At 47.0% G+C, this 22,149-nt stretch overlaps 1 protein-coding gene across 6 annotated transcripts in view; it reads right to left on the reverse strand.

Moving 5' to 3' along the window:
• The window catches only part of TBC1D1 (TBC1 domain family member 1), a 990,385-nt gene that overhangs the window by 638,863 nt on the left and 329,373 nt on the right, over positions 1 to 22,149 (reverse strand). The gene's annotated exons all lie outside the window — the stretch shown is intronic.

Below are 22,149 nucleotides of genomic sequence, written 5' to 3' on the forward strand. Positions count from 1 at the left end.
GGCTTCCGTGGAACGTTCAGCACAGAAGGGGAATCCTCCCCACACCCGAGCGTTCCACGGGCCATGACGAGCTCGTCATGAGCACCGGAGCGCCGTGAGCATGGGAGGGGTTAAAAACGCAAAGTCACCATCACTGCAGTAAACCAACTGAATTAAGAAAGCTAAGCAGAGCCGTGCTCATTTGTGATTCTGTTGCTCCTCAGCCACACAATTCTGCTCTTTTTATTCAGCAATAATGAGCAGAATCATGCACACTGCATGAACTAGGACCCCTGGATAATGGATTTGTTGCTAAAAAGTGCTACTGCCACCAAATATCACCCAAGGTTTAATAATATCACACCAGGGCATGAGCATTGCATGTATGATCACTATTGCTGTATGACCTTAATGGAATCAAACTGAACATTAGTCTACACACCAGAAAAACATACTCATACGTCAGGTGTTCCAAACCTATCTGAAATCTAAATCAGGGCATCTTCCTCATAGGGAATTATACTCTGTCTGGTGTAGCTGCAGATACCCTGCCCAGACCCTGTACACTGGTTCAATTACTTTTAGTCTTTTTTTGCTTGTGATTACATTGGAAATAAGGGTGAGCCCACTTGCGCTGAATGACAAACAAATACATTGAAGGAGGATCATAAGAGTAGCCATGGCTATGGCTATGATCATGTATTCTGTTCTAATGATTGAATGAAAATCTCATCTATCAAATAAAGAAAGAAGACTAAAATATTTTTGGATTCAACAAAGTCTCCGGCAAAGTTATTGGGTTCCGGGAGTTTACTTAGTATGACTGAGATTGACAATTGAATACTCTTTATAAATTTGATCACAACACTCATTGATTTTCTTGAATATATTGGTATGTGCTGAGCGTTTCGTTGTTTATAGTATTGATTTTGGTTTTCCAAAATACAAAGGGAGCTAGGGAGGTCAGGTTCCCAGTTCGTGCACTACCGCCCTCTTGCCTATATTTCCTAGAACATCAGTTAAACCAGTGCAGGTCTAGAGTGCCGTGACCTTTCCTCCTCTCTTCCATGTAGATCTGAAGGCAAAGGATGGTTAATCGGAGGCCTATTTCTTGACACACTCAATTCATCTCAGGGGGGTCTTATGTACCTACTGAATACTGCATGGCTTTGCTACATATCCGGTTTCATGAATCGCTGGAAGATAATTTGATTATAAACTAATATGTGCATAAAAATGATTTGATAAATACTATACTCAACAGTGTTGCCTAAGAAACATCTCACATCAGAGCAATGGCTGCACTTAACCTCTAAAGCTAAAAGTAGTCACATACAGTGACTTACTCAATAAAAATCAATCCCCAGAATATGCATTATGTACTTCATAATGTAATATTTCTTGCAGATTATGTACATGCTATTGAGACTATACCAATAAAAGTTTTATCCAAATGTATTGGTGTCCATCAGGGCCCAGTATTTTTTCTCTATACTGTGTGCACGCTTGACATAATGATACAAAAGTGCAGTTCTGATACAGGAAGCAGCAAACTTTTCCAGATACAATAAAAACAACAAAAGGAAACATAGTTTGCAAAGATCATAAAACATGAATCTAATAATCTAAATACATATTGAATCATGGGTCAGAGAAATAGTCACTTGGGAAGATTGCTAAACTAGAAATCTACCAACCTGCAACTTTAACTTCTTAAATGTTTTCCACATATCTAAGTCTTCACTTATTTATTGAGAGCACCCTGTGCAAAGAACAAGGCTATAACATATAACTTCAGTAATTCAAATTCAATTTACATTTTACTTCTCTACTCCGACACTTTAACTTACTGCCTTGGTTAGTACCACATTCGGACAGCCCTCATAAATGCTTGGTTAAAAGGAGCTCCCAGCAATAATAGGACATCAATGATTGGCCAAACTGAATAACAGCCATTAAAAAAGCCATTTGAGTTTACGTTTGTATGATGTGTGGATCAGGTGCGTGTGTGCGACTTATAAACGCCAAACCAATTTGCTACTGGGGAGCAAAGCAAGCTCAGAAAAAAAACATCTGAAAAAAAAATGGATGCTGCAAAAATAAATCCTTTTTTTTATCTATAATCCATTTTCACTTGCTTTTTCTTTGCTTAGTGTCTATTGCTACCAGGCCGCTAGCACACTGATCTCAGTTCCATAAAAATAGTTCATGCATTCTAATGCAGTTAGACAAAAACACTCAAAAAGCCAATAGAAAAACATTAACAATACAGTACTCCTGTGCACTGATCCAAGTCGTGATTGGACGAGTCGTGAATGTCTCAAACCAATGGCTGAAGTTCCCTGAGCAAAGGAAGACCGGGTTCATGTAGGCTAACCAAAAGCCTTTTACAGTAAGCACAGAACAGAATGCTTGCCATTGAATCCACAAGCACCACAGGACTCAAAGGTTCAGGAGCAAATTAAGCCAATGGCTCGCGGAGGCCACCTCAAAGCCCCTTTCAGTAAGCAGTGAATTCAACATGAATGGTGCAAGTGATATACACACGTCAGACCTAAAAATACTGCAAGCTTTTGCACAATGTTATGTTTTTGCTTTGGGTTTATCACCCCGGAGACATATCATTTAGAATTATAAATCTTTGCCTATCTTGTACCTTGCTCCAAAAAGCATGGCAGTGCGTTTTTTCAAATGTATAAAGCACATGAGTATTACTGTACAATCACACCTACAAGGTGCAAAACAAACAAGATATATAAAAGTCATAATATGAAAACAGCATGTCACATTGAAGAGAAGTATGCGAGGACGCAATTGTAGATTTACAGTCTATGTATTTATTATAGAGGTACATCCAAATAAATTCTAGCATATCAAATAATAAAACAGCATCATCTCTATACATCCTGAAAAATCTAGTACCTACCTCACATTACAAGATCTGAGACGGATGAGGTTTCACATGTGTATGAAATTGGAGAAAAAAGATTTCTCTCAAACATTTTAGGAGACAATTCCAAAGTATCTCTCCACAACTTACATAGATCTGTCCCCTCAAACATATTGGAACCTAAATTGGAATGCAATCTTTTACAATTGGTCTAAATGGGAGGAATATAGAACTGTAGGCTGGAGACAGAGCATTAATGGGTGTCTATATTTTTTCCTAACACTCAGCCCTATTTGGTAGCCAGCACTTAAATATTAACCTTTTTTAACATGAAGTTAGATACAAATATTTCTTATGCTCAGACATTTTAATTATTGCATTGTTGTAAAAGACGGCCACTTATTGACAAATGTGAAAGAAATGGCTACACAATACTGTGGAAGAAAGAACTGGATATAACAGTTGTCCTATGTGCATTGTTCAAAAATAGGCACAACCTTACCATCATATGCTAGCGAAAATGAAATGCCTTCATGACTGCGAGCACCCTCTGTTTTAAAAGATTCAAAAAACACAGCCAAAGAACACTGTTGTGTTTTAGCCTGTATGCACATGAACAGGAGCAGCTCACAATGGTATACGACACAGATATGGAGAATTTGGGTAACTGGACAGACATGGAGCAGGACTACCATCTTGTCTCCATTTAGTGGCAATCAACTATACTGCATGCATAGCTGGAATGCCTCAAAATATTCTACTCCTATCTGACAAGCCTTCGAGGTAAGATGCTAATCCAGTAGGAACTGTTTGAAATTAACCTAAAGTTGGCGCAGAAGACCACGGCCACACATTAGCAAAGAAAAAAGTAAATATGCCTTTTTTTAATCGAGGGATAAGGCTGAGCATTGTGGATCTCAGCAAACAGATGACCATGATAAACCTAACCAACTGTAACTTGTCAACCTCTGCCACAAAAAAAGGTCAATGTACAGCTTGATGTTTCTCAATTGCCTTTCCAAAATGTCTAGTCAAATCAAACACAATGCTCATGTCCATAGTGTCAAAAGCTGCCACCACCCTAATAATTTAAGTGTAGCATTTCTATCCATGTACCAGTCCCATGATTACTAACAGCATTCTCGACTGACCGATCAGTACGTTAAAAAATGACTGGAGGTCCGAGAGCAACTGTGTGGATTCTATACAGACATGGGGCTGTGCCGTAACCTCGGACTCAATAATCTTTACATGTAAATAGGTAAGACATTTATCGAAATTTTAGAAACTAGGTTAAAATGTATGAGCATAGAAGAATCTACTGTACACTTTACTGTAATAGTAGCCTTTTAAAGAGAATCAGATTAGCATTCTGGCTGTATGAAGGTATTGATCATCAATGATAGCTCCTCAGACTTTCAGTCAACAGCCTATTTAAATACTCCGAAGAAAGAAATAGCTGGCGATAAACCCAATTGCCTGACAGCCATAATCTGTAGGATTTCAGGAAGTAAAAGTAAAGAAAAATAACAAACTGGCATTCGCCATTGATTCACAAAATTAACAGCCCCTGTGTAGATTTTCTTAGATGAAACTCATTTAGCTATGCTCTCTCAAATATTTGAAATATTCTATATGTAGAAAGCAGACATAGGATTGCATAGCCTATTTTGTATGTTGGAATAATGCGATTGTCAATAAATTAAGGAGCTGCTCTTTATAGGTGTTAGGAGTTTAAGAGAGCAGTTTGGGATATAATTTATTTGGTAAGCCAGGTAGTGCTTTTGTCATCACAGTCATCAATTAATTGTATAGTTTTCCTACATCACATTGTATTATCTTAGCACGTGGTCTTACTTGAATACTGCTCCATTCTTTTTCATGTACAATTTGGAAGATGAAGGTCAGATTACAAAGAACTAAGATTACATTACTCTTTTCCCACCTTGTTGTATTAATAGTTTTCAAACTACTTTCATCTTTGAATTTCACTGATCTTATATACCAGCAGGACTGCAGCTAATACCTATTCGGATACAGAAATTGGCGTAATGAAAATCAAAAGTTCTTTCTGAAAAGTCTCTGCATTTGTTGGTTGGCATAGTTTGCTTCAGGAAATAGTCAAATAATTATGGTACGGTCAGACCTAGAAAATGAATAGGGATAAGATATTTCACTGCTATATTAAAATCAAGAACTAAATCAAGATTAGCTGTCTTGTGGTTAGGCCCTCTCAGAACATTACAGTTAGCTAAGGAGTTCTCAGGATGATCAGGAAATCATTTTAATAGGTTGAATGAACATCAGATTGAACACTGCTTCACCCCACGCACACATTTTGATAAAGAAAGAAGTTGTTACAAGCAAAGAAGGGGGTGTTGATAAATAACATTTCTGTCAGTCACTACTATACATTGTAATCTGAGCATATCTGGCCCGATTTACAAAGTCTTGTACCATGAGTCACGCATACTCACAGAGGGCGTGGCTAGCCAGCCAACATGGCGGATGTGAGATGCTAGAGCTTCGTCTGTAAACCCTCATTTATCATTGCAAACCCTATAATCCCATGCTATTCTAACACACTTGGGGCGTGAGCGTGCTATTAAACGGCAGCAGTCACTGATCGTGGCCCTACATCGCTGACGCCCCGGGGACTGGTGGCGACACACACACAGGAGGCGAAGCCATGAGTGCGGCCCAGTAGACTGCAGACCCACAGCGCAGTGCCACCAGAGGAAGGGGCGAAATGTAAATTGGCAGCCGTCGTGGGAGCGTGGGCCCTCCCATCCAGGTACTGGAGCAGTGATTGCTCCAGAGGGGCTGTCCGCGGCCTATGCGGGATCGGCGGTCCCACACCAGCGGGAGCCCGGGGGCCTTGTACCTCCAGATCTATGGCGTTCCACTTTACCACAGATGAGGAAAGCATCGAGCAGAGTCGCGCCGGCCCCACCAAGGAACAGGGCACCGCAGCCAGCGCGGAGGTGAGTAGTAACCCCATTTCGCCCCTCCTGCCCTGCGATGTACAAGACTTGCCTGACCGAGGCGTAGAGGCGGGGGGCAACATTGTGCACAATCTGGCTAGAGAAGAGCTGAGGCGAAGCGAGGAGGCAGTGCAGACTCGCCCCGTGCCCGAGGCATAACACTCCCAAGTGCAACCCAGGCACAGCACACCCCACACATGCGAAGCGTCCAACCCAGACAACCCCTAGAAGAAAAGACATGCCTCATTAGGGGGTCAGCTGAGCTCATTAGGGGGTCAGCTGAGCTCGCGCCCCCACGGGCGGACACATCTACACTGCGACTACAAGATGAGGGCCACCAGTGATCCTAAGCCCGCAGACGAGAGTGGCGTCCAGACAGCAAACGAGATATCGCCACAAACCCCGTCAGAACCATGCACCCTGCGGCAAAAAGGTCATAGCGCGGGATAAGCACGAGATACTCACTCCTGCCTATGCTGTTCAGTACCCACCGCCACCAACATGCAACAACCCCACTGGTCGGTGCGGCCAAAACTGAAGTGCAGAGTCCCACGTGGCCACATACAGCTGCTGCATTTCTCCAACATATGCCGACAGCACAGGAGCTAGTAATGGGCTGCCTGCGCACAAATAAGCAAAAAGCCCCATCCGCACACAGGCAACACAGAGCTGGCGCCCATGGAGGTGGAAACACAGTACAGACGCCACAGGCATCACTCCCCGCCAAACTGGACTCAGTGCTGGCGGTGGTGGTGAAGATTGGATCCGCCCTGGACCAAACCTGCTCCTCACAGGAGTCCAAGATTGACAAAGTCACCTCCGATTTCACCCTACAACGCGCTGACGATCACAAGCTGTGGAAAAAAAGTGCAACTGCAAGAGAAATCACTTGCGGAACTCAACCCCATCACACAAAGCCACACTGTGGCCCTACAGAACCTCATAAACTCCATGCATGCACTAAAGGACAGAGTGGAGGATGCAGAGAGGCACTCACGCAGCAACAATGTCCGCGTAGGGGAAGAAGGACGCAACCCGGAGGAATACACTAAGCGGTGGCTCAGAGAACTACTACCTACTGGCGTGCGGTTGCCCCACTTCGTGGTCAAGAGGGCACACCGCGTGCCAGCGCAAAACATCCCTCCACCCCCTGGTGCCCGCCAGCGTCCATTCTTATTCAAAGTGCTCAACTACAGGGACAGGGATGCGATCTTGCGTGAATCCCGCAAGCGGGCAGACATCAATATATGCAGTAGCCAGGTCATGATATTCCCTGACTATACAGAGCAAGTGCAACGTCACAGGAGCGCATATGCTACGGTGTAGCGGCAGCTCCACGGCCTTGACCTTAGTTACTCCCTATTATTCTCCGCCAGTCTACGTGTGGTCGCAAAGGGTGTGCCAATAATCTGATGGGGGAACTTGAACGCTATTAGATCCTCTGCTACCGATGACTCCACACCCTCCAGGCTGGATGATCCCGAAGATTACCAGATGCAGGATGTCACACCGCAGATGGCATGACGCTCTGCGAATCTACTGAACTCTGTAGTAGCCTATCCACGCATGTAACCGCTAACATGGCTGACTATCTTATCATGGTCAACTGATTGTTTGCATGCCTATTGTGGAGCAACACCGCCTCACACATAGTCACGAGCAGCGCACACATGGGGCCACAATCGGCGTTGCGATCGACACGCACATACTCCTCAAATAATTGGTTGGCTGGGAAGACACAGTTAGACCACAGCACCGAGGTGCCCAGCAACCCACCTAGCCACACTCCACATATACCCACATTAAACGTCGCACTGACACAGTCGTTTCCATAGTTGGCTATCCCAGTTTGGACGAGCATCCCTCTTGAACTCGCCCTTGACAGTTATGCACGGTTCTGATTACAGTTGTGCCTTGTTCTTAACGGTATCATTTTGGAGCACACCCAAGCACACCATGACCTACCACGCCCTACAATGCTCAGGCCGACACAATGACTGGACATGGCGCAAGTTAACTTAATCTCGTGGAACATGTGCGGTATGCAAGTAGGCGTATATTGAATATCTACGCGGTGTGCCAGGGCGTAAATATTCAATATACGCCTACTTGCAGCGCAGGTCCACTGGCATCGCGCTACTTCGACAAACACACATGTCCCAAGCAGAGATAAAACTCTTGCACAGGAGATGGTGAGGCCAAGTCTATGGCACAACCTACTCAGCCCACGCACGGGGTAACCTTATCTGGGTGAGAGCCGGAGTACCATTTATAAGTGAAGAGGTGCTGATCGATCCAGAGGTTAGATACACAATGGTGAGAGGGCAGCTCAATGGCCAAATTATGCTGATTGGTTCCATTTATGCCCCGAATGTAAATCAACCCCTCTTTCTAGGTAACCTAACAGGAGCACTAGCTAACTGGAACGGAATTCCATGGCTTCTTGGGGGGGCTTTAACTCAGTGCTCAATGTAGACCTAGACAGGTCCTTCCCGCCCCTAACAAAAATCACAGTAGCATCCAACGGGCATGCCCTCGCTAACTGGCTCTCCCATTGGGCACTGCTAGATATATGGCGAACCCATTCCGACGCGTGGGTCTACTCATACTACTCCACGGTGCATGGACTTCACCTGGACCGAATAGTAGGCTCACCCGCTCTGCTCCCCTTAGTTCAGCAGTCAGAATACCTTGGCCGGACACAGCCCGATCATACCCCCCTGCTACTGAAACTCACCTGGCAGGCTGAGCGGCCCCTAGCCCCTGCATGGCGACCCCAAACCGCAGCACTAGAAGGCCCTGCATTCTGCTCAACCCACGGAACGGCAATCCTCGAATATTTCGAGATCAATGAAGGCACAGAAGGCGACACATTAGTGGAATAGGAAGCGTTTAAGGTAGTAATGAGAGGACGCTGCCTGGGATCTACCTGGAGCATACGCCGACAACTGTCTAATTCCCTTAGCAAAAAAAAAAACGCAACTCCTACGACATGAAGCTGAGGGGGAGGGTGGGAGCAAGTATGCGCGTTGCCTAGAGGTGCTATGCGCAGAGCATGCCAAAGTGATAGAATGCCTCCGCTGCCATAACTACACTGCTCACACATGCTTCCACTGATCGTGCAGGCCGGTTACTGGCCTGGCTAAGTCGACAGGAACACGCCCACAGACCAATAGGTACACTGCGCACTGACGCAGAACCCGTTGCACACACAACGCAACATCCACGCAGCCATGACGCAACATTACGCCCCGCTGTATCAATCCCAGGGGTACAGTGATACACAAAGCCTCACAACGTTTCTAGACTGCATACAGCTGCCTGAAGTGACGACGACGCAAAGCGAGATGCTGAATTAACCGATCGAATTAAAGGAGATTAGGGAGGCAATATCGTCCCTGGACACGGAAAAAAGACCCCAGGACCAGACGGACTCCCGGTGGAGTACTACAAGGTGTACCAGGTATAGCGAACACAACATTTGCATGCGCTTTACAAAACCGCGGTGGAGTCGTCAGTGGAGACAGGACTACTCCCTCCTTACCTACAAGAGGCACACCTGGTGTCCTTGCTAAAACTTGACAGGGACCCCGCAGACATGGGCTCTTACATACCCCTTGCCTTACTCAACACAGACTACAAGATAGGAGTGCTAGCAGATAGACTTGCACAGGTGGTTCCCACTTTGGTCCACGCATACCAAAATGGCTTCGTGCATCCGGCAGCACTTCACTCAATCTGAGTCGCCTCTTTCGGGTCGCAGCTGATTCCACAAGCGCATGACCAGGGCTCATACTTCATCTCGAGAATGCCTTCGACTCCCTGGTGTGGGACTATATGCTCGGGACACTCGAAAAGTATAAACTAGGCCCCACTTTCCTAAAACTGACCAGTCTACTCTATACAGAACCGGTTGTATGAGTCAACATGGGTCCATATGTGTCAGATACAGTCCCTGTGTGGAGAGGGACGCGGCAGGGCTGCCCGTTGTCCCCCCTCCTCTTTGCAGTGGCGATAGAGCCTCTTGCCGAGACAATAAGGACGCAATTAAATGATGGCATCCCTCTGGGCGACAGTGCGCATATGATGTCACTGTATGCGGACTACCTCTTAATCTACCTGAGGGACATACACGACGTGCCCCAGCAACTGGCCCAGACCCTACAGGACTTCATGACCATATCTGGACTGAAGGTAAACATCGGTAAATGTAACCTGTATGCCCACGGAAAAGGGAATCTCGGGCCTTGAGCTTAATGGGGGGGAGGGTGCACTGGAGCGCATATACTTTCATATACCAAGGCATAAAAATCTATTGTCAACCGTTGGATTTATTCTATGGTAATCTAGGCAGGGCGCTAACAACCACCAGATCCCAGATGCAATTTTGGAGCACACTCCCACTAGCCGTGACAGCATAGTAGCGCTCGTAAAAATGGTGACCCTACAGAGACTCCGTTACTACTTTACAAATCTGCTTATATATGTGCCCCCCCCCCCCTCCTTCGTTGTCGCTCTAGAGAAGATGATCAGAGACTTCATATGTGGTTTCGGCCGGTACAGAGTGGCAATGAAGAAGCTATATTTGCCCTCAGACTAATAAGGCTTAGCGGCCCCATGCTTTGAACATTATTACCTGGCAGCCCAACTGCAGTGGATACCCTGATGGATGGCAGACTGACAACAAGATAACACACCAACTACACACCCACCACGCACATTACCAGAACTACACAGGCACTAACGCCCGGCGCAAAAACAAGATCCACATAGCCCCTGATGCTCAACGTGGTGTACAGATGCTACCGTAGGAGTCTTTTCGTAACTCGACACACATAATACCCTACATCCCCGCGCTCCCCTTAGAAGGAACCCTGGGAGTCGGTCGGCACTCACAGCCACTAAGCTGTAGGACAGGCACAAAGCAGGCATACAATCCCTTCGAGACCTATACCGCGAGGGGTAGCTTGTTCCCTATACGGAAATGATAGCAGATGAGGGGTTCCCCCCAGGCCAATTCCTCCTACACCTCTTGTTAGTGACCACACTCAAGGTGAAATGGGGTGATCTCACAACTGAGCTACAAACACCTCACCATGCAATATATACATGCCATGGGGCAGGGCAGGCACCTCACGCGATGGTTCGCAGCCTCACTTAGGCAACATGCAGCGATCAACCTGGACCCCTTCCGGCATAAGTGGAACACAATCTGGGCCGTCAACTCTCAGACACACAATAGGTGCAGGTACTGGCCAGTCCAATGAATATCCCTAGATTCAGGCAAATACAATACTATATCACTCAGAGAGCATATTTCACGCCTGCTAAAATGAACAGATATTTCTCACACGCAGACTCTGCCTGCCCCAGGAGTGCCACCCTAGATGCTGATCTCATACATATGCTCTGGAGCTGCAACAGCCTCAGCACATACGGGAGTGAAGAGGCAGATACACTCTGCACCTGCACTGCACACAATATACACTTCGTCTGACCAATATACCTGTTGCACAAATTCCGCAGAACGCGAAGCACCAAGGTAACCTCCAGATTCCTAAACCTAGGCATAGTGGCAGCCAAGAGATTAATTACCAAAAGATGGAAAGCAGCCGACCCCCCATGCTTACAGACATGGAGAAACTACGCAATTGCATGGGACAAGGCGGAAAGCATAGCAATCTGGCGCGAAGAAAACTTCCAATCTCTGCAAACTGGGATGCGATGTTGACGGCGCTGCAGCACGGCGCAAGCGTAACAGATCTGACCCCGCAAGCACCCAATTCAACAGAATGATGGCACACACACTAGTCATACTTCACTCTAACCGAAGGCACTCAACCGGAGAGGATGCGACAAATAATCGCACTCAAGTGCACGTTTTTGCAAAGGGCCACACGACAGGGCAGTAGACGTGGGTAGAGTAGGCGAGATCCGCATTGGAAGGTGGATGGGACTCTTCAATTGACCACACAGTTTTACTCTCTTTCCCAAAGTTGTCAGCTGTACTACTCACGTACTGCCACTCGAACACAGCTAATTGATACAGGTTACTCATAATGCAATATCAATACACAGTAGTCCAGTGATTCCTCATACATGCTCAAACAGATATGGGGATTTGCACCATGTGAAGTTCCTGACCACTACCACTCAGTAACACCTGTTGTACGTGCAACTGAGACACTGTAATCTTCAAATCATATGTGATGTAACAAAACAAAGCTACTGCATGCTAATGTACGCTGTGTCAACTACTGTTGTTGAAGTTGGAAAAATCGATAAAATATTTATCTTTTTTAAATGAGTCACACATACTCACAATAAAATATTTGTGAATCAGCCATGTCCCAGAAGGCGGTCCTCCTGGGACTCGCCAGATGTAAAAATAATATCCTTTATAGCATGTGTCTAACAACTTGCATGAATAAGTCGAGGCATTGGCAATACTACTGCTTTCAGGATCCATGTGCCACTGACTCCCTTCGGGGATAACTAGACAGCTAATCTCGAGATGAAAGGAGCTACACCCAGGAGGCATATTTAAAGAATGATCTTGGGGAGTTGGTGAATGTTCGGCAGACAGAGACGAAGTGTTGCAGTGGAGAGGAGTGGAAGGAAGAAGAGCAGCAGGAGCAGAGATGGAGTGGGGATAAGGAAAAGATGGAAGTGGGGACAAGAAGGTATGAGCAGCGGCAAGGAGTGGAGGCAAAGAGCAACCGAAACAGAGATGGTGGAGACAGCCATGAGGTGGAAAAGAACTACAGAGCAGTGACAAAGGAGAACAACACTTAGACGAAATAGAGTCAAAATCTAGGGCAATGTCTCCTGATATCATTGGATCCGGACTGCAAAAGAGCAGAGCACAGAGCCTACAACAGCCACACCCTTAAGAAAAGAGAGTGTGGGTTCAGGTAAGTTTTCAGGCTCCAGTAGGAAGGGGTGAAAAGCACATGTGATTAATGATGATGAGGATGATGAGATGGGATTTGTAAAGCGAACAGATACTCCACAGAGCCCCAGCGCTAGCTTCCAGGCTACCTATAGAAGGAGACAGTAAAATTACTCTTGTTGGGACAGCCAGGTTTTTCAAAAATGTTCTTAAAAACCGATATCTCAGCTGTTGTGCGTAGCTCCAAAGGGAGTTTACTCCACGCTACCACCCTGAGATAGGAGAAAGACTTGCCCCCAATTCTCGCTTGAGAAATCTTGGCGATTCTAGCCAACAGACGGGTGTAAGGTGGTAGTTTTCTAGAGGGGACATATTCCTTCATCCTTTCCCTGAGGTAGTCTGCCCCCGTGGAATGCAGTGCTTTGTGGACAAGAACTAATGTTTTCAAAAAAGATTTTTTTTTTTTTATGAAAGTCAATAGAGAGCCTTTAAATGTGGGAAAATGTTAGATCTCGAGAAGAGGCTAAGGAGAGTTCAAATTGCCGAATTCTGGACCACTTGAGGTCTGTTAAGAAGGTAGTCTGGGAGACCCAAGTAGAAGGAATTTCCATAGATCAGTCTGGACATTATCAAAGCCTGAATTACCGTTTTTTAGAGGAAAAGTAAAGTATGGGAAGAAACTTTTTCAAAGTTCATAGCATGCCAAAATAAGAGCCAACCACTGGTTGAATTTGTGGTTGAAAGGAGAGTATGCCATCAAATGTGATGCCCAGGTTCTTAACTGTATCCTTTTGAGGACCAGGGAGTGGGGTTTCCTTCGGCCAGAAGATCTGCAATGAGTCTGGCAAGTTAGAGCCGAAAAAATAATATTTTTGTTTTGTCTGCATTACATTTCAGTTGATTGGTGGTCATCCAGTGAAACACGGGTGAGAGGCATTTTTTTAAAAGCCTCACCAGCAATCTCCTCTCTCTTTCAATAGGTAAACAATAACTGGGTATCGTCAGCATATGAAATCACGTTAGCCCTTAAGGTCTACGCTAACCGAGCTAAGGGTGTGAGATTAACATTAAATAGAGTGGGGATAAGTTCCGAACCTTAAGGCACACTGACTGACAACTCATGCACTTTTGAAGACAAGGAGGGGGGAACCAAACTTCCTGACTTCTCTCTTCCATAAAGGAAGAAAGCCACTTCAAGGCTGTTCCACCAATCCCAATTGATTGGAATCAGGCTACCAACCTTGAGTGGGGGACTGTATCGAAGGCCATTCTCTAAAGTTCCTTTTTTTTTTTTTTTTTTTTTTTTTTTTTAAAAACCTTTATTTGAGTATGCAATAAAATACAAGGATGGGCCTACAACCACACGGGCCAGCCGCTAAAGAGGAGAAAATACACAATATACACTTCTGTAGCGGTAACGATCAATCGTCAATGCAATACTCCATATAATAGACAGAACAAAAACAGATTTTGTTTTATAAAAAAGAACAGACACACAAAAAAGGCGAAAGTGTATTACTGAAGGTCAGCCCAAAGGACGGGAGGGGACAGCAACAAAAATGGAATCAAAGCTATAAGCTCCAAAGAGCCCGGAGGGGGGGGGGGGACGGGGCACGAAGGAGAAAAAGAAGGGGGGGGGGGGAGCCGGAAAACCAGCACAACCCCTATATGCAAGGTTCCAAGAACGCTCGCCTAAGGAGACCGGGAAAGCTCAATGTCATCCACAAGGGGAGGAGTACAGATGGCACCACGATATTCATTCCATTGACCCCACACCCTAGTCCATGCCCTGGGTCTGCCCCTAGCCACGTAGACAGTCTTCTCACGGAACATAGACCAATCCATGTCGTCTTCCCATTTCGATAGTTCAGGGGGCTTGAAGGCCCCCCAAAGTTGAGCAATATCTCGCTTCGCAACCATATAACCCAGGGTGGCCCACCTAGTCTGGGCCACCGAGCAGTCAGTGGGCTCCCAAACATTCAAAAGACAACGACGAGGTTCCGGACACAAGGACACCCCTGTCACCACAGCCATAACCTCAAGCACAGCCGTCCAGTAAGCAACCACCATCGGGCATTCCCAAAGAATATGTAGGAAAGTCGCACTCAAACCACATCCACGCTTACACAACCCATCGGAAGAAAAACCCATCACAAGCAAACGAGGTCCCGTAACATACACCCGATGAAGGATCTTCAATTGGACCAAACGGAGACGAGCCGGGATAGCCACCACTTTAGGAGAAGAGAGGGCCGACTGCCAATCCTCGTCATCAAGCTCCAAACCATCACGAACCCATGCCTCCCGGAGTCGAACCAACAGATCAGTCCGATTATTAATCAGTTTCTTGTAAATCAGGGAGATAGTGCTGTCAGGAAGATGTCCGTCAAGGACACGGTCTTCAAGGGGGGAAGAATCAGGCGGAATCTCACCAGGAGCAAATACAGCGGTCAAGGCGTGCCTAACCTGTAGGTATCGAAAGAATTCCCGACCACTCAAGCCATATTCAGCCTGGAGGGCCTGAAATGTTCGCACAGAGCCCTTGGAATACACATCTCCCACTTTAGAAATTCCAATCATGTCCCAGCGATCGAAACCCTTGGTAGACCAAAGACCGCCCAGACGTTCGGAAGCATAAAGCGGCGTGGCTAACGTCAAGCGATCCTCCCAGCCCAGGCTCCGAGTCGCGGCCCGCCAGACCGCCAAAGCAATCGACGTAGGACCCACAAGATGGCGCCCAGCAGGGCGAGAGTAAAGCGCTCTGTTAAAGTCACCTCCCGGGAGCTGAAGTCTATCCATCTCAAACGCCGGATTACTACCCGGCGAGAACAGGATGTGGTTGATAGCGGACAAGTGTGAGGCCCAATAATACCTCTTAATATCGGGGAGTGCAATGCCACCGTCATACCAAGGAATGGAAAGCTTAGCAAGAGCAATACGCGGGCGTCCATCCCAGACAAGTTGTCTCTGAAGGGTCTCAATCTCCCGAAAATAGGACTGAGGGACAGGATCATAATAATTCTGGAGAGCGTAAAGAAACCTCGGTAACGACATCATCTTAAACAGGGCTGCCCGACCAAGGGGAGACAAGGGAAGCCTGCGCCAACGAGCAACGTCCAAACGCAGTCGAAGCAACGGAGGAAGGAGATTACGATCAAAGCGAAGAGACGAGTCCAGAGTAACGAAAACTCCCAAGTATTTGAAACCATCCCGGGCCACCTGAAGAGGGAGCCTGCTCGGTAATGGAGGCAAGACACCAGACAAAACATACACACAGGACTTGGTCCAATTGATTACGAGGCCCGAGTTAGCACCAAAGGACACAAGAACGTCAAATAAAACAGATAAAGACTTACGAGGGGAGGTAAGATACAAGAGGATATCGTCCGCATAGAGCGAGACTCGGTCCTCGAAGTCCGGGGCCCAGCGGATCCCTTTAAGGGACGGTTCCCAGCGGAGCCAGGCCGCCAACGGCTCAAGGGCGAGCGCAAACAGTAGCGGGGACAAGGGGCAACCTTGGCGGGTGCCCCTGCCCAGGGGGAAGGGAGCGGACACCCTACCATTCACAACAACCTGCGCCAAAGGTTCCGCATACAATAACTTAATCCAGCTAATAAACTCGCACCCGAAACCGAATTTCTCAAGAGTCGCCCATAAATAAGGCCACTCCACAGTATCAAAGGCCATGGAGGCATCCAAGGACGCCAAAATGGCCGGTTCAGTCAGTAGCCCCGCCCTCGCTATCACGCCGTGAAGACGACGTAGATTCAAAGCAGTGTTGCGATGCGGGATAAAACCAGATTGATCCGGATGAACTAAGTCCCCAAGAACCGATAGGAGTCGGGTCGCCAAAAGTTTCGCCAGAACCTTGGGTTCAACATTTAACAGGGAGATGGGTCTATATGAGGAACAAAGGTCGCGAGGTTTACCGTCTTTAGGGATGACGACTATCGTCGCCAAACGCTGATCATAGGGAAGGAGGTTACGCTCACGTGATTCCAAAAACATATCGCGGAGATATGGCGCCATTTTATCGGGTCGCAACTTGTACAACTCAATAGGCAAACCATTTGGACCCAACGCCTTGCCCGAACGGAGCGAACGAATGGCAGTAGCTATTTCATCAACCGTAAAGGGGGAGTCCAAAGCGATACGGTCCAAATCAGAGACACAGGGCAATGCAATATCACGCAAAAGGAGGCGAGAGTCAGCCACATCCCTCACAGACACAGGAGCATACACAATACGGAAATGTTCCGCAAAACGATCTACAATGGCGATCGGATCAATCACATTTTCACCACTCGCAGACTGAATCACAGGCACCACACGATTAGCTCTTTCTTTCTTGTCCAACCACGCCAGGAGTTTACCTGCCTTATCACCAACATCATACAATCTGCCTTGTTGCTCACGAAACATCACTTTTGCAGCGTCAGTAACTAGGGATTTATATGCAAACTGTTTTAGACCCAGGGCATGAAGTTTCTCAGGCGTGACACCAGATCCCAACTCGTCCTCCAAGGCAGAAATTTCCCCCTCGAGGTCCACTACCTCCCTCTTCCCGGCTTTCTTAGCTTCAACAATCAAAGAAAGGGCCTGTCCACGAATCACAGTTTTGAAGGCTTCCCACAGGGACACCGCCGAAGGGACCGACCCCTCGTTTTCCAGGAAATAAGCATCTATGGACTTGAGCAAGAGGGCACGAGTCTCAGGGGAGGAGAGATACCATGGGTTAATGGGAGCCACTCGGCCCACTGCCTCTATCCCAACCTCAAAACGAAGCCAGAGCGGCGAGTGGTCAGAGATGCCCCTTGGCAAATGTATAATCTCACGGACCGCCGACGACTGGGCAGCGGGCATCAGGAAATAATCTAGCCGAGATAGGCTACCATGGGCACCAGAGTGAAAAGTGTATTGAAGCTGAGTAGGGTGTAACAATCGCCAGCAGTCCACAAGGCCAAAAGTATCCAAAAACCCACCCAACCAACGCTGGGCATGCGGGGTATCCCTGGGGGGATGGCGATCGTGAAGGCCAGAAAGCACTGAATTAAAGTCACCGGCAAGAAAGAGTACACTATCAGGAAGGCCCAACAAGACACGGCCTAAATCAGTGAAAGTAGCAGTTTGCAAGCCTGGGGGGACATAAACATTAAAGAGGGACAGGGTGCGGCCCTCATATCTACCCACCAGAACAATATATCTCCCACGGTCATCCCGAATCACCTCATCTATCGCCAGAGGGAGGGAGTTACGAACAAGGATACCCACACCCCTGGATCCTGAAGTAAACCCCGAGTGTGCCACAAGGCTGTAGCCCCATCTATTCATTGCATTACATACATTCCCAATCAAATGGGTCTCTTGCAGGAAAACAATGTCCGGTGACAAACGTCTTATATATTTCAACACCACACTGCGCTTGATGCGATCTCCCAGGCCATTAACGTTCCAGGAAACAAATTTCAACCCCCTACCCCCCATCCCACCCACCCGAGCCAGGACCCCCCATCCAAGAGCTAGACATCAGAAACATCAGTAAAGACAGAAGCAATTCGCCTTGAAAACAACACACAAAAAAATAAGAACTTCCCATCCCCCCTCCCCCAAGCTGAAAGGAAACACCCCCCACCCTGCACCCCTGCAAAAAGCTAAAGAGCCACCCCAACCTGCAGTGTGCCTGTCGCCCCATAACCCCTAGTCCACACAAAGACCCCGGAGGAGGAAAGGTCTCCGTTCCACCCGCCCCCAGACTACAGTAAGAGCAAGAAACAACACACAAAAAATAAATAATCACATTGCAGAGGTACGCCGGCCACCACTCCTGGGAACGTATTCAAAACGAGACATCAGAGTCAAACAATCAGATCTCCACACCACCTTCGGCACCACCAGGGTGAGCGGCAGATTCAGTCTCAGGAGGACGGTCAGGCAAGGAGTCCAGCCAGTCATTAACAGCATCCGGTCTATCAAAGAACAGAGTACGCTCATTATACTCGACACGAAGTCTGGTGGGGAAAAGCATAGCATAGCGTAGACCCCGATCTCGAAGACGTTTCTTAGCACCACGAAACTCCATCCGTTGTCTTTGAACCTGTTGGGAGAAGTCCGGGTAGAAGTTCACTGTGGCATTCTCGAAGGCCACCGGGCCCTTCACCCGTGAGGCCTGCAGGATAGCGTCCCGATCCCTATAATGAAACAGTTTAGCCACAATAGGCCTTGGCGGAGCACCCGGTTTAACTTTGCCCCCCGGGACACGATGTGCACGTTCAACCGTGAAAAATTTGGTAAGCCCGGAGGGGGCAAGATGGTTTAAAATCAGACCCTCAACCAGGAGATCAACAGAGTGGGGTTCAGGGTTTTCCGGTACACCAACCAGGCGAACATTGCAGCGACGTGCCCTGTTTTCAAAATCCTCCAGGCGTCGGGTCATGAAGTCGTTCACCCGACGAAGATTCCCAACCTCTGTCTGGAGCTCCGAGACGTCCTTCGTGAGGCTAGACGATTTAATATCCAATGACTGCACCCTCTCATTCGTCTTGCCGAGATCAGCACGAATCAGGTTCACCTCGATGGCCACGGTGTCAAGTTTGTGGGCCAAGGCCTCGTACTGAAGGCCGGTGGATTCCCTCACTCCCGAGATGGCGCCCATGATATCCTGTAGGGAAGGCTCCGCCGACTCTTCCAAAATTCGTTCAGACGCCGTACTGTGGCCAGGTAGGGCAGCTCCGGGGGACCCCTTAGATTGAGTATAACGGTCCATGACGTTCGTCTGAACCGGCGCTCCGCGCAGAGGTGTTTTCGTCTTGCGCGTTTCTCTGTCCCCTCTGCCCGCCATTTTGAAGATGCGTCACGGGACAAGCCACCAGGGTCGACGGGCCAAACACCCAAAACTCAGGATCAAAAGTACAGCCAAAAGAAGGGCTCAACTCGGGAGGAGGCCACCAAACCAGCAAATAGACAAGAGGAAAGCCCCGTGTCCGAACTGTCTCCAAGTCTCAGCCAAGCGCGATACGCACACTCGTGGCACAGGTCGAGACAGAATCGAAACCGAAACTCAGGAAGGGGGTCTCACAAGGCCAGATCTCCTGCCGTTGTTGTTCAATTCCAGGACGGCCACAGATCTGCACCCCGTCCCGGGCGCACCTCAGGGGCGGAGCCCAAAAGTTCAGACCACCGTAGCTCAGGAGTACGAGATCCAAAGCAAATTCCGAAAAGTGCCAGGGTAATCAGCCAAACGTCCTCTACTTGAATTCTTACAAGAAATCAGGATCTAGTCAGGATAAATCGCCGGGAGCGGCGAGGGTCCGGAGAGCGCTGTGCTCAAGCGGCCATCACGGATGCCCGCCAAGCTCCTCCTCTAAAGTTCCTTTGATGTGCTCAGTGACTTTCATCCGAGTCGTCTCAGTACTGAAACTGGGTCTGAACCCAGACTGGCTCGGGTGCAGTAGGTCATTAGTTTCAAGATCTTGTAAAAGTTACTGGTTTACAAATTTCTCTAATGCTTGCGTAAAAGCAGGGAGTAGTGATATTGGTCTATAGTTATCTTGAACATTTTGTTCGGCTGAATGATTTTTAAGCAAGGGTAAACCAATTTTTCTTACCCAGAATTCCCTGCATAGGTCAAATACTGGTTTTAAAAAGAAAAAGATGTCCTCGCAATTCTGTGACACAAATTTCTGAACTGTGTACAAGGAACAGCATGAAGTCCACCATACAGGGTTCCCACACTTCTACCAATAAGGGCAGCACCAATGTGTGTGTTTGTACCTATTACAGCCGACAAATATGCGATCATGTGATAGGTTAGTTTAGGGCAATGTGGTGTTCACAAGGTCAGTTTTCATCTATTTCTCTCCACACATTAAGTCCACCTACACATGAGGGCTACTGTTTTTTATTGCAAGAACTGAGGGAACATTAGATGTTAGGAGCTTTGCCACTTGTCTGAAGCTGTGCAGTTTTTCCATCACAAAAAAAGAAAATGTTGTTTTTTGTTTCTTTCTTTACAATACATTGTCATTTGAATGAGAGCTGGAGTAATAAAGCATGATTGAGAATCATGCAAACCTCATCAATGATCTAATAATCCTATAGGCCTGCGGCTGGTAGACTGCCTTGAGTGGTGAGCGAATCCATAGTCCAAATACTGAAGGCTTCATCCTTAGAATTGCTCCCCTCAAAAATATTCCATGCGGCCTAGTGTGTGGATCCGTTCTCAAATCAATGGAAACCCCACATGTGTTTCTGGAGGTCCCATGTGTGACACCCCACATCCAGGAGACCTAAAGATTTGAGTCAAGTCTGGGGGGAAATATGTTCCTGTGTGAGAAAGACTGAAGGAAACTATCACACTTGGAGAAAAAAAAAATCACATTCTGATGTCTTATTCAGAGTGCTGTACTGGCCAGGGATTCAGCATGAGGTCATTCTGGCATACAGAAATTGACTCCTTATGTTGTGTAGATGTTACTTACATGTAGTTGTGTATGTTTCCATACATCCTAGGTTAATATATGTGACCAAAAGAGAGGTATCCTAATCCGGAATGTCTCTTGCAGCTGCTTTCCAAATGTACAAAATGCACTGCATCTAGTTATTGCCTGAGGGCAATTTGACACCATGGAAACCCCGTACATGGTGGCTCCACCATTTTCAAAAGACCCAGAGGACCAAAGTGGGAGGACCATACCTTGGCAGAAATATGTTCCTGCATGAGGAAGACTGGAGGGAATTCCCACATTTTGGGAACAATTGCTTAAAAATCTGAAATGTTTCATGTTTAGAGTGTTTTACAGGCCAGCCAGATACCCATGCTCTATCTGGCTTGCACCAACGGATTCCTTGAGCCATACAGGATTAGAAATTGTATATTTTGTATACTTTCCATATAGTGCTGAGTTTGATATCCACCATCAAATGCACAGTGCACCATAAAAAGTAATGCTTACATAATTTAGCGGTCTGCACTAATATTACATAAAAGGACTGTGCAGATGACGTCCCCTAGAAAAACCCACACATATTTGCCATTGCTGAATTCCAGGCATTCAGAGTTACATTGCCTTGGTTAGCTTTCCAGGGTTTAGGTCTGTCCATTTGAGAAATACCACAAAACATTGAGAAAATGTATTTAAAAAAGAAAGTATCTCCACATGTTGCATAATATTTTCGGGCAGCAATGAGATATTGCTGGAAGTTTAGAACCAATACATAGTCATGAATATGTCGATCAAAAATAGTTTGCATGGGTGCACTAAGATAACAAAGAGGACGTGTGCCTGAACAACCTATAGTCTACTTTTAAAAAACAAGCTCAGACTCAGAAGTGCGATAACACCCCAGCAGCGACAGAGTTAATCTGCATTGTGCATCATGGCAAAGTGATCTGTGTGCATCTTTGC

The sequence above is a fragment of the Lissotriton helveticus genome, chromosome 2_2 (assembly GCF_964261635.1).
Source record: "Lissotriton helveticus chromosome 2_2, aLisHel1.1, whole genome shotgun sequence".
In the NCBI taxonomy this organism is placed as follows: Eukaryota; Metazoa; Chordata; class Amphibia; order Caudata; family Salamandridae; genus Lissotriton; species Lissotriton helveticus.